The following is a 10,081-nucleotide window of genomic DNA, read 5'->3' as shown; positions in this document are numbered from 1 at the left end:
GAAAAACTTCTCTACAAGTGGTGTCTTAGGACACGCCGTAGGTAGGTCCCATATCATTGAGCTAAATATGAATCGGGGTGCACTCATTGATATGAGAGAAGTCTCCCTTGTCCTGTATGGGATGTTGTGGAACAATGTTTTTTTTTAATCCCGGTATGCCCTGGTACCCATATAATGTTTACCTTACCGTGTTGGGAGTAATTATTTATAGATTTAATACATTCCAAGACAGTTCTAGATTTCAGTGTCTTGGTTGATATAGCTCTAATGGCTGCTTTGCTATCCGTAAGGATATTTACAGTGGTAGGCCTTGTGTGAGTATCAAACCAAAGCATACACTCTGTTATCGCCCGGAGTTCCGCCTGCAGGATCGTGTTATGATCCGGCAGACGGAGGGATATTTCCGTTTCCGGTTCCATTATATAAAGACCCAGTCCATCAGTAAACCCACAGCTTCCAGCGGGAATCTGTGCTAGAGCTGCCCCGATCCACATGTCTCTGTCAGGTATTGACACTTCACACAAGGCTACTTCACTAGTTTCAGGTATACGGTCCGATACTACCTGATTTATAGATTCACCCGTTGTGACCTTTAATATGTTTTGGTGGTATGTTTGGTGGCTCTTTTCGATCCACTCGCTCATCGACTTTAGCCTTACAGCTGCGATGGCTGCCTCATACCTTACCTGAATATCTATTGGGTGTACAAACAAAATTGTTTCTAGGGCCCTAGTCGGTGTGGTCCTCATTGCTCCGTTAATGCTTAGGCAGCATGTTCTTTGGACCTTTTGCAATATTTCCACATTGCATTTTTTGTCTATGGCTGTCCACCATACCACAGACGCGTACGTTAGAATTGGTCTAATTACGCTTCTGTATAGCCAGTGTATCATCCTAGGATTGAACCCCCATTTTGAGCCTATCGCCCTTCTACAGGTTGACCAACATATTTGGGCCTTGTTAGCCATTTCTTGTATATCGACGCCTCCAAACAATAGTATGCTAAGTCGACTTAGCATGTTTTCAAGTTCTTTACGTTTTTATATTTAACGTCCTTTAACTTAAATTCTGTCAAATTTTGGTAATGATCGGACAATCCGAACAGAAGTTATAACCAAATATTTACTTAGCATAGTACTGAAGGTCAAAGAAATGTCCAAACTTTTAGAGCTTGTCCTGCAAAACTCGCTTTTCAGAATTAGCAAACTATTATCTGGAGGTGTCGAACGTCCTTTAACTTAAATTCTGTCAAATTTTGGTAATGATCGGTCAATCCGAACAGAAGTTATAAACAAATATTGACTTAGCATAGTACTGAAGTTCAAAAAAATTTCCAAACTTTGAGAGCTTCTCCTGCAAAACTCACTTTTTAGACTTAGCATACTATTATTTGGAGGTGTCGATATGGTCTTTTCATTTAAGTTTCCTATCCAGAATTACTCCTAGATATTTAACTGTACAGGAGATATTTATTGTCTTATCTAGAAAAACTGGTTCCTCGTAGTGTCCCATTTTCGTTTTTCTAGTGAATAGACATAATTCTGTTTTTCCGGGTTGACGTTCAGACCTCTCGGTCTGGCCCAGTTAAAAGCAATTTTTAGAGCCGTTTCTGCTCTTCGACAGAGTTGATTGGGATTCTTTCCCCTCAGAAGTATTATAACGTCGTCTGCGTAGCAGACTGGGTCAAATCCTTCTTCGGTTAGGGTCCTCAAGAGACTGTTTATGGTGGTAACCCACAACAGAGGTGAAAGAATCCCTCCCTGTGGCGTTCCTTGTCCATCTTTGTCTCTTATTTCCACGTGTATAGCCCGCAGCTTATCCATCTGTTCCTTAGCATGTGGTTTATCCAGTTCCTTAAGGCCCTGTCTACCTGGAACTCGTCTAAGGAGTGGATAAGTGTCTCGGTGCTTACGTTGTTGAAAGCGCCTTCGATGTCGATGCATACAGCAAGTGTGTACATTTTCATTTCGAAGGTTCTTTCTATGTGGTGTACTACCTCATGCAATGCGGTTTCCACTGATCTGCCTTTAACGTATGCATGTTTTTTGAATTTAAGCATATCGTTGGGGATCTTACTCTTTATCATGGTGTCGACTGTCCGTTCCATTGTTTTGAGTAAGAATGAAGTTAAACTTATCGGTCGATAAGATTTTGGTGTTGCATAACTTGCCTTGCCAGGTTTGGGTATAAAGACTACCCTTGCCTCCTGCTAGGCTATAGGAGTGTATGCAAATTTTAAGCATGCATTGAAGATCCCGACCAGTTTGGACGCAATAAAGTCCACTTCCCTCTGTAATAAAGCCGGGAAGATCTGATCTGGTCCAGCTGCTTTATATGGTGAAAAGCTTAAAATGGCTTGTTGGACCATTAAGCTGTCGATCTTTGGTGCCTCTTCCGATGAGTTAATACATTCCGTCGATGCCTCGGTGTTAACCATGGTATTCTGCGGGAAGTGCGTTTTCATCAGAAGGCCTAGAGTTTCTTCTGTTGTTTCAATCGTTTTTCCATTTCCATCGACCAATTGCTCGGTCTGTGTATGGGTTTTAGATAGAAACTTTTTAATCTTTGAAACGTCATTTACACTATCCACCTGTTCGCAGAAAAGCTTCCAGGAGTTTCGTTTGGCGTTTCTTGTTATTTTGTTGTATTCCTTTAATTTTGCCTGATAGTTGTCCCAGAATACAGGTGCTTTTTTACGTTTGGCCCTATTATAAAGTCTGCGGACCTCCTTACCTTTATTTCGAATTTCCCCTGTCATCCAGGGTTTTTCGTAGGCGGATTTCCTCTCTCGAAGGGGACAACTTTCCTCGAAAGACCTTACTAGTGCCTCAGTTAACTTTAGGACATCTCTCTCTATGTCCTCCTTACTTAGGCATTCCTCATCAGGTTGCCCAAGTCTTTCTTTTACTCGTTTTCCGAACTTTGTCCAATTTGTTTTGGATTTGTTTCGGAAGGTTATCGGGTTAGGCGATGGCCTAGCTATTTTAAATCTAATATACTTATGGTCTGAGAAGGAGTGTTCCTCCAGGACCCTCCACTCGTGTACCTCGTTTATTAGATTTTCTGAACATATCGTTATATCTAGTACTTCCTCCCTAATTCTATTAACAAAGGTTGGCGTATTCCCGGTGTTAAGTGTAATCAGGTCGTTAGTATTTAAGTAATCTATAAGGGCTTGACCCCTTTTGTTAATGTTAGTACTACCCCACGAGATGTGGTGAGAGTTAGCATCGCTACCTACTAGTACTTCGTTACCTGTTTGCTTTATCCTTCTCACCAGTTGCTGCAATTCCGACGAAGGTGGTAATGTCGGGGAGTCGAACGGCAGGTATAATGATGCTAGGTATATGTTACCATTCCCCTGCTTCAATACTGTGACGTCCGACGATGACAACTCTGGAGAAAAAAGAAAGCATAAGTTTTTGTGGCATATAATGCAGGTCCTCGGTCGGGATCCCGTATTTGCGTAAAAAAGTTGATAATTTATATGGTTAAGTCCAGAAACCTTGTTTTTTATGGTCCAAGGTTCTTGGATTAAACCAATATGTATATTACCTTTAGTTATTTTGTACATCAGGGCTAGTGTTGCCGTTTCGCTCCGATGGGGGTTGATCTGGATGACCTCAATCATTGGTCCTCCAGTAGGTTGGCTTCTTGGGAGACGCTAATTTCGTCTGCTCCTCCCTCCTGTAAGCCTTTTGGTAAGTTGACCTCTTGGTTGTTTGGTTTGGCAATCTCCTCCTCACCAACTCTTGCCTTTCTAATTTTGAAGAAGACCGAGTTCGAGACGAAGAATGCCTTGCCCTTGGTTTTGACGAGCCCGGCTAGCGAGAGATCGTCGATCCCCATCACAAGGAGAGTGCCGTCTTCCTTCTCCTCCCTGTGGAAGATCTCCCATCTTTCCACCTTTAGGGCCTCGTTTTGTACGCCAAAGACCTCGAGCTTGCAGCCATACCCCTTGACGTACACCGATGCTTTGGTTAGATGAGGAATTTCGTCTTTCCTCACCAGTTTTAGTCTGCCACCTTCCCATGGAGTTGCTATACTGCTGACTACCTCCCCGAGAGCTGCAGAGTTTGAGTCCAGGTGGTACAATAGGAGGTCCCCCCTTGGCTCACAGCAGTTTATTTTTATTGGGACCTTTCAGGATTTGTTCCAATATTTTATCGTTGATCGATTTTTCGATCTCCGATAAGTACTCTTTGTGTAGCCTTCCAGATCCTTTACTAGTATCGATTACTGCGTAGCACAGCTCGTCCTTGTAGTATCTCTTGGCTACCTTGGCGTAAGTCGATGGCGGCTCCGTTCCGGTTTCAGCGTCCATCTTCCTCTTCTGGGTGGAGGTAGGCTTCTTTACTGAGTCCTTGGCCACCGCAATATTGACTTAGTATAGTACTGAAGTTCAAAAAAATTTCCAAACTTTGAGAGCTTCTCCTGCAAAACTCACTTTTTAGACTTAGCATACTATTATTTGGAGGTGTCGATATGAGCGTGTAGCATTCATAGGATCACAGCAATCTGCACTCAAATTCGAAATTTTTGGGCGTAAATTTTTCTAAAAAAACTGTTTTTGGGTTTTGAAATTTACAAACGTCATTCGATTTCCGTGTATATTAAGTTTTTTTTACGTTCTGAATCTAATAAGCCACGGCGCGTCTAAATCCATCGACTAGATCGGCGGATATGATACACCACAAATTTCGAAAATCTGCAAAAAAATGTTTTTGAAAACATCGCGTGTTTAAATGCGTTTTGGATGTGTCATTTCTACTCAAATAAATAGAGCGATACGCCTGCTTAAAATTTGCGAAAACAGATACTTAAAAACTATAACGAATCCGGAGATATAGTTAATTTTTTTTTTAATTGTGTGCGATGCTACATCCTCGGTTCTTGATGGATCGTACTGAAACGACATAGATTGATGTATATTTTAAAGGTGACATCGGATGCGCTTAAAATGTAAATGTACTTCGTGAAATTATGGCCATTTTACTGTTTTATGCACCCTAATGTGCAACAGATGCTACATCGTGGTCGCCAAATAGAATTTCACACAGTGTATATCAAATAAAAGAGATTTATTCGCGGTGTTGCATTTCAAGTGTTGTAACATTCAATATAACTTTATTATAATTGTATGTCACAATTGGAAGTCATTGTGATTTAATACAATGATCTAAAAATGTACCCCAATATAAAACTTATCAGTTAAAAATTGGTTCAACGGAATATCTTCATTATTAGAAATAGCTATCAAGTTACCTATCATCAGCATGGATTCCGTAAGCAGCACAGCACGAAAACAGCGCTGCACGCCATCTCCACACATATTTGTCGAGGACTCAACCAGGATCGGCCGTGTGGTAGAACAGTGATGGTGGCGCTTGGCTTATCAAAAGCCTTTGATACTGTCAAGCACTCCACGCCGTTCGAGGACTTGGCCCTCCGGCCAAGTCTGAAACGTTGGATTATCAACTATATATGTCGTCACCAGTCGTATGTGGAACAAGAAATCCAAGCCCCGTAGAGTGAAACAGGGAGTTCCCCAAGGAGGGGTGATATCTCCGGAACTGTTTAACCTCTACCTTTCCTGTATTTCGCCACCCCCACAAGGCATTGATATCGTAACGTATGCGGATGATTGTACGATCCTGGCGTCAGGTACCTACTCTGATAACATCTGTGAGAGACTGAACTCCTATTTAACCGATCTTACCACCTTTTTCCACGCGAGGACTATGCAGATATCCGCCACTAAATCGACGGCCACTCTGTGCACCACATGGACGGCGCAGTATAGAAGAGAGTTGAATATCAGAATCGATGGTAGCAGAATTCCGACCACAAACAGCCCCAAAAATCTAGGTGTCACATTCGACACCACTTTCACGTCGTCCTCGCATGCCACAGCTTTTTTTATCTGCGATAAACTGAAATGTAGGAACAAGGGCCTCAAATCCCTAGCCGGCAGCACTTGGGGTGCAGATAAAGAAAGCTTGTTGACCATATATAAAGCGATTGGTCGGTCTGTGGTAAGCTATGCGGCGCCAGTTTGGTCCCCGAATTTATGTGACACGCAGTGGGATAAGATTCAAATTTGTCAGAACGTCGCCCTGAGAACAGCAACAGGGTGACTCCTCAAATCTACAGTGGACCATCTACATGAGGAGGCAAAGATTCTTCCAGTACGGCAACATAATGATATGCTATCGTTGCAGTACTTGCTCGGGTGTTACCGTGAGAGCCATCCCAATCACCATCTGCTGGCCACCGATACACCCAGACATATCAGGAAGGATATTCATGCTCTAGAGACGGAGGTCCAGCAATATAGGAGAGAACCTCTACATCAACAGGCATATCAGACAGGTTTGAACAGCATTCACACGGACACAGTTGCCAAGGCCATAAGCAATTATTGTGTGAATGCAGTCATCGGAGTACATCCCCCATCTATCGCAGCTGAAGAACGTCAGCTGCCACGACAAACCAGAGTAGTTTTGGCTCAATTACGCTCGGGATATTGCAGTCGCCTAAATTCCTATTGGGCGGGAATCGATCACACCGTGCAAGACATCTGCCCAGTATGCGGCATGGGCCCGCATGGTACTAAGCATCGAAGTTGCCACTTTCCTGGAACTGGAGATAGACCCAGAGCCAGATTGAACAAGAGAACGAACATACAAACATATTGTTACGGAATTAGATTTAACTAATGTCCGTGTAGACGTTGTTTTATTCCCCGATACGATTTGTACCAAATAAAACAGGGTTCGTTTTAGATTACGTTTCTACCATGGCAGAACTACCAGGTAGTGGTATCACACCAGCTGATCGAATATGAAAAGTCAAATCCGTTTATAAAAAAATTATTTTTGTTGTAATTTCCCCAACAACATAAAGAAAGTTTTGACATAACATATTCAAAATTTTACGATGCCACTACCTGGGTAATTGTGCCATGGTTTCTACAATGCTTTATTTACTTTATTACACTTATTCGGAGCTGACTGTTATAGCTAAGTACACAGCTTTACTTTACTTCTTTACTAGTCGATGTTTACACTTCGGTATAAAATTCACAACTGCTCACTGTTTGCCCGGCAACTCAAATTTATATGCCCACATTTGTCGTTTAGAAGTATCTAGAGCATGCATCTGGCAACATCGAGAAGCCAACTAACAACAAACACACAGACGCACACTCGCACCTAGCGAACAACAACAACACACATATACGGGATACAAACACAGAATACAGACATGACGTAATGGACAAAGTAAAGTACAACAAAAACAAATACTGGGCGATAATTGAACGATTATGGCAAAACAAATGGAAACAAAGGCACATTAGTAACATGTAAAGAACTAGAATGATGAAGATAATTCTACATGGTAGTTGTTGTTGCTTAAATAAAGTAACTGCGTAATAAAACTTTACGTTACAATTCAAATTTTTAAATTAACGGAAATTAAACTAAACTAACTTAAACCTATCAGTTACATTCGTAACATTGCCTCCCGCTTAAGCCTGTTCGTCCCGAATAGGCACAGTTCCCTCTCTGTGGTATGGGCATTGGTAACACACTGCCTCCCGCTTAAGCCTGTTCCTCTTGACTAGATGCAGTTCTCGTTCTGTAGTGGTGGCAACTGATTTAGATGTACCCTCTACTGCGTCAGCTTTGGACTCTTGCTCTTCTGGACGACGTTGCTTTCTCTCCAGGAATCGCGATGCTATACCTTCTTTCTTCGTGGTCACCTTCCTAAGTGCCACCTGGTCTTCCTCGGACTGGCCCTTCCTTGCTGTACGGCCGCTTTTCGATAGACCTTTCCACGACGTACATCTTCTCTTTTTCCTCCTCGTCGCGAGATTTTTCCACTTTCCTACGGGCCAATTGTCAGCGGCTTCCACCTTCAGCGTACGGACATCTACAGCGATCTCGTCGGATTCTGCACTTTGGCGATGCTTGCTTTTCTCGTTGTAGCCCACATTTATCGGTATTTCCACATTGGACCAAGTCATCACACGGTGCTTTATGTCCAGGTTGATGTCGAAGGCAATCATAAAGTCCACGCCAAGTATAACTTCGTCCACAATATCGGCCACTATAAAATCGAAATTTACCGATTTCCTACCCATACCTAGCCTTTGGTAGGCCTTTCCATGCACCGGGGTCTTCTCGCCTGTGGCCGTCCGCAATTTGACTCCATTTAACGGCAATACCTTCCCTTTTACCAAATCCGGTCTAATAATGGACTTTGTTGCACCGGTGTCCAATGTCAAGGTACGCAATACACCATTGACGAAGCCTTTAACCGTTAAGTTGTGATTCTTCTGCTGGACTATGGCTATAGAGATTGTGGGACCATCATTTTCATCCTCTGCCAGCAGCGTCTCGTGATTGACGGAATTCCCTTTATTTGATTCACCTGATGTCACCATTTCCAGATTCTTGGCCACCGGTTGGTCGTCGCTTTTTGAAGGCGGTGAGGTGGATCTGGGCCTTGCTTGTCTCACTCTGCATTCTCGGGCCAAGTGTCCAGTTTTCCGACAGTTATAACAAGTTTTTCTCGTTTTTCCAGCCCCTCGTTTCACACGCATTAGTGCATCTTTCAGATGATCGACCACGGTCTGGGAATTGTTGTCCTCAACTTCCAGCCTCCTCACGTTGTAAGCTTTAGGTTTCACCAGCATCCTCGCGGTTTCTTGGGCCAGGGCAAAGGACACGGTTTCTGCAAATGTTCCTATCGGTGCCGCATACGTCGCAAATTTTATCTCTGGATCATGAATACCACTTGCAAATGTCTCAATCTTTATGCGGTCCACCAATGGATGTGTCTCTCCTGGATATGCCAACTGCGCCAACCGCTCTATATCAGCCGCAAAGTCTTGTAAAGTCTCATTTGGCTTCTGGACTCTTCCCCTCAGTTCCATTCGGTAGATCTCTTGCTTGTGTTCACTACCGTACCTACGTTCAAGAGCAGCCATTATATCTCCATAGTTGTTCCTAGAAGCGGCGGGAATACTCTGTAATACGTCAGCAGCATCACCCTTCAATGCCATAAGGAGTGATACCGCCTTGTCGTTGTCGTTCCAAGAATCTCTAGCAGCCAATGTCTCGAACTGTAATTTGAACACATTTAAAGAGGTTGAGCCGTCGAACACTGGAGGCTTGATTTTTATCGTGTTATGAATAGCTCTCACTGGGCCGCCTTTGATTTCCAGTTCCGACATTTTCTTTTCTATGCCCAGAATCTTCTCATCTTGAGCCAGAAATTTCTCGTCAACAGACAAAATCTTTTTATCCAACTCTTTAATTTGTACCTCCACGTTTTCTACTCTCTTCTCAATCACTATCGTGATATTCTCGAGTTTCTCGTTAATTTTTCTAGAATTCTCTTCCAACTCCTCTTTTAAGCTTCTTGAATTTTCTTCAAACATCCTAGAATTCTCTGCCATTAAGTTTTCGGTGATTTTTCTAGAGTTCTCTTCTAACTTTTCCTCTAATTTGTCGTCGAATTTGGCAAATCTTTCCTCCAATTTTCTGGAATATTCTTCACTCTTTCTGGAATTTTCTTCAACCATTCTGCAATTTTCTGCTTTCATTTCGTCCATCATAAGTCTAGAAGTTTCTTCATTCTTTCTAGACATCTCTTCTAACATCTTACAGTTGTCAGATTTCATTTCCGCCATAAGCCTGGAAGTTTCTTCATTTTTCTTATTCATTTCCAGCATCATCATAGCCAGCATTGATTTCAAATCGTCACCCCTGGCAGCTACCGACGAAACTTCCTCAACGCTGGATTCGCCCTTTGCCGATAACTCGACTTCCTCCTTACCGTCGAACTCATATTCATCGATGTTCATTCCACGGCGTTCGAACTCTTCCAACAACCGTTTTTGTAGTTCGGCCTTGTTGCCAGTAGAACACAACTCCAACTTACTTAGCTCCTTCTTCAAGTCTTCCACTCGTAGATCCTTAAACTTCATTGTAGGATGATCGTAATCTCACTGCTGACACCAATTGTTACGGAATTAGATTTAACTAATGTCCGTGTAGACGTTGTTTTATTC

Source organism: Musca autumnalis, unplaced genomic scaffold (assembly GCF_047663935.1).
Source record: "Musca autumnalis isolate F117 unplaced genomic scaffold, ASM4766393v1 scaffold_2, whole genome shotgun sequence".
Lineage (NCBI taxonomy): Eukaryota > Metazoa > Arthropoda > Insecta > Diptera > Muscidae > Musca > Musca autumnalis.
This window is presented reverse-complemented; position numbering follows the sequence as displayed.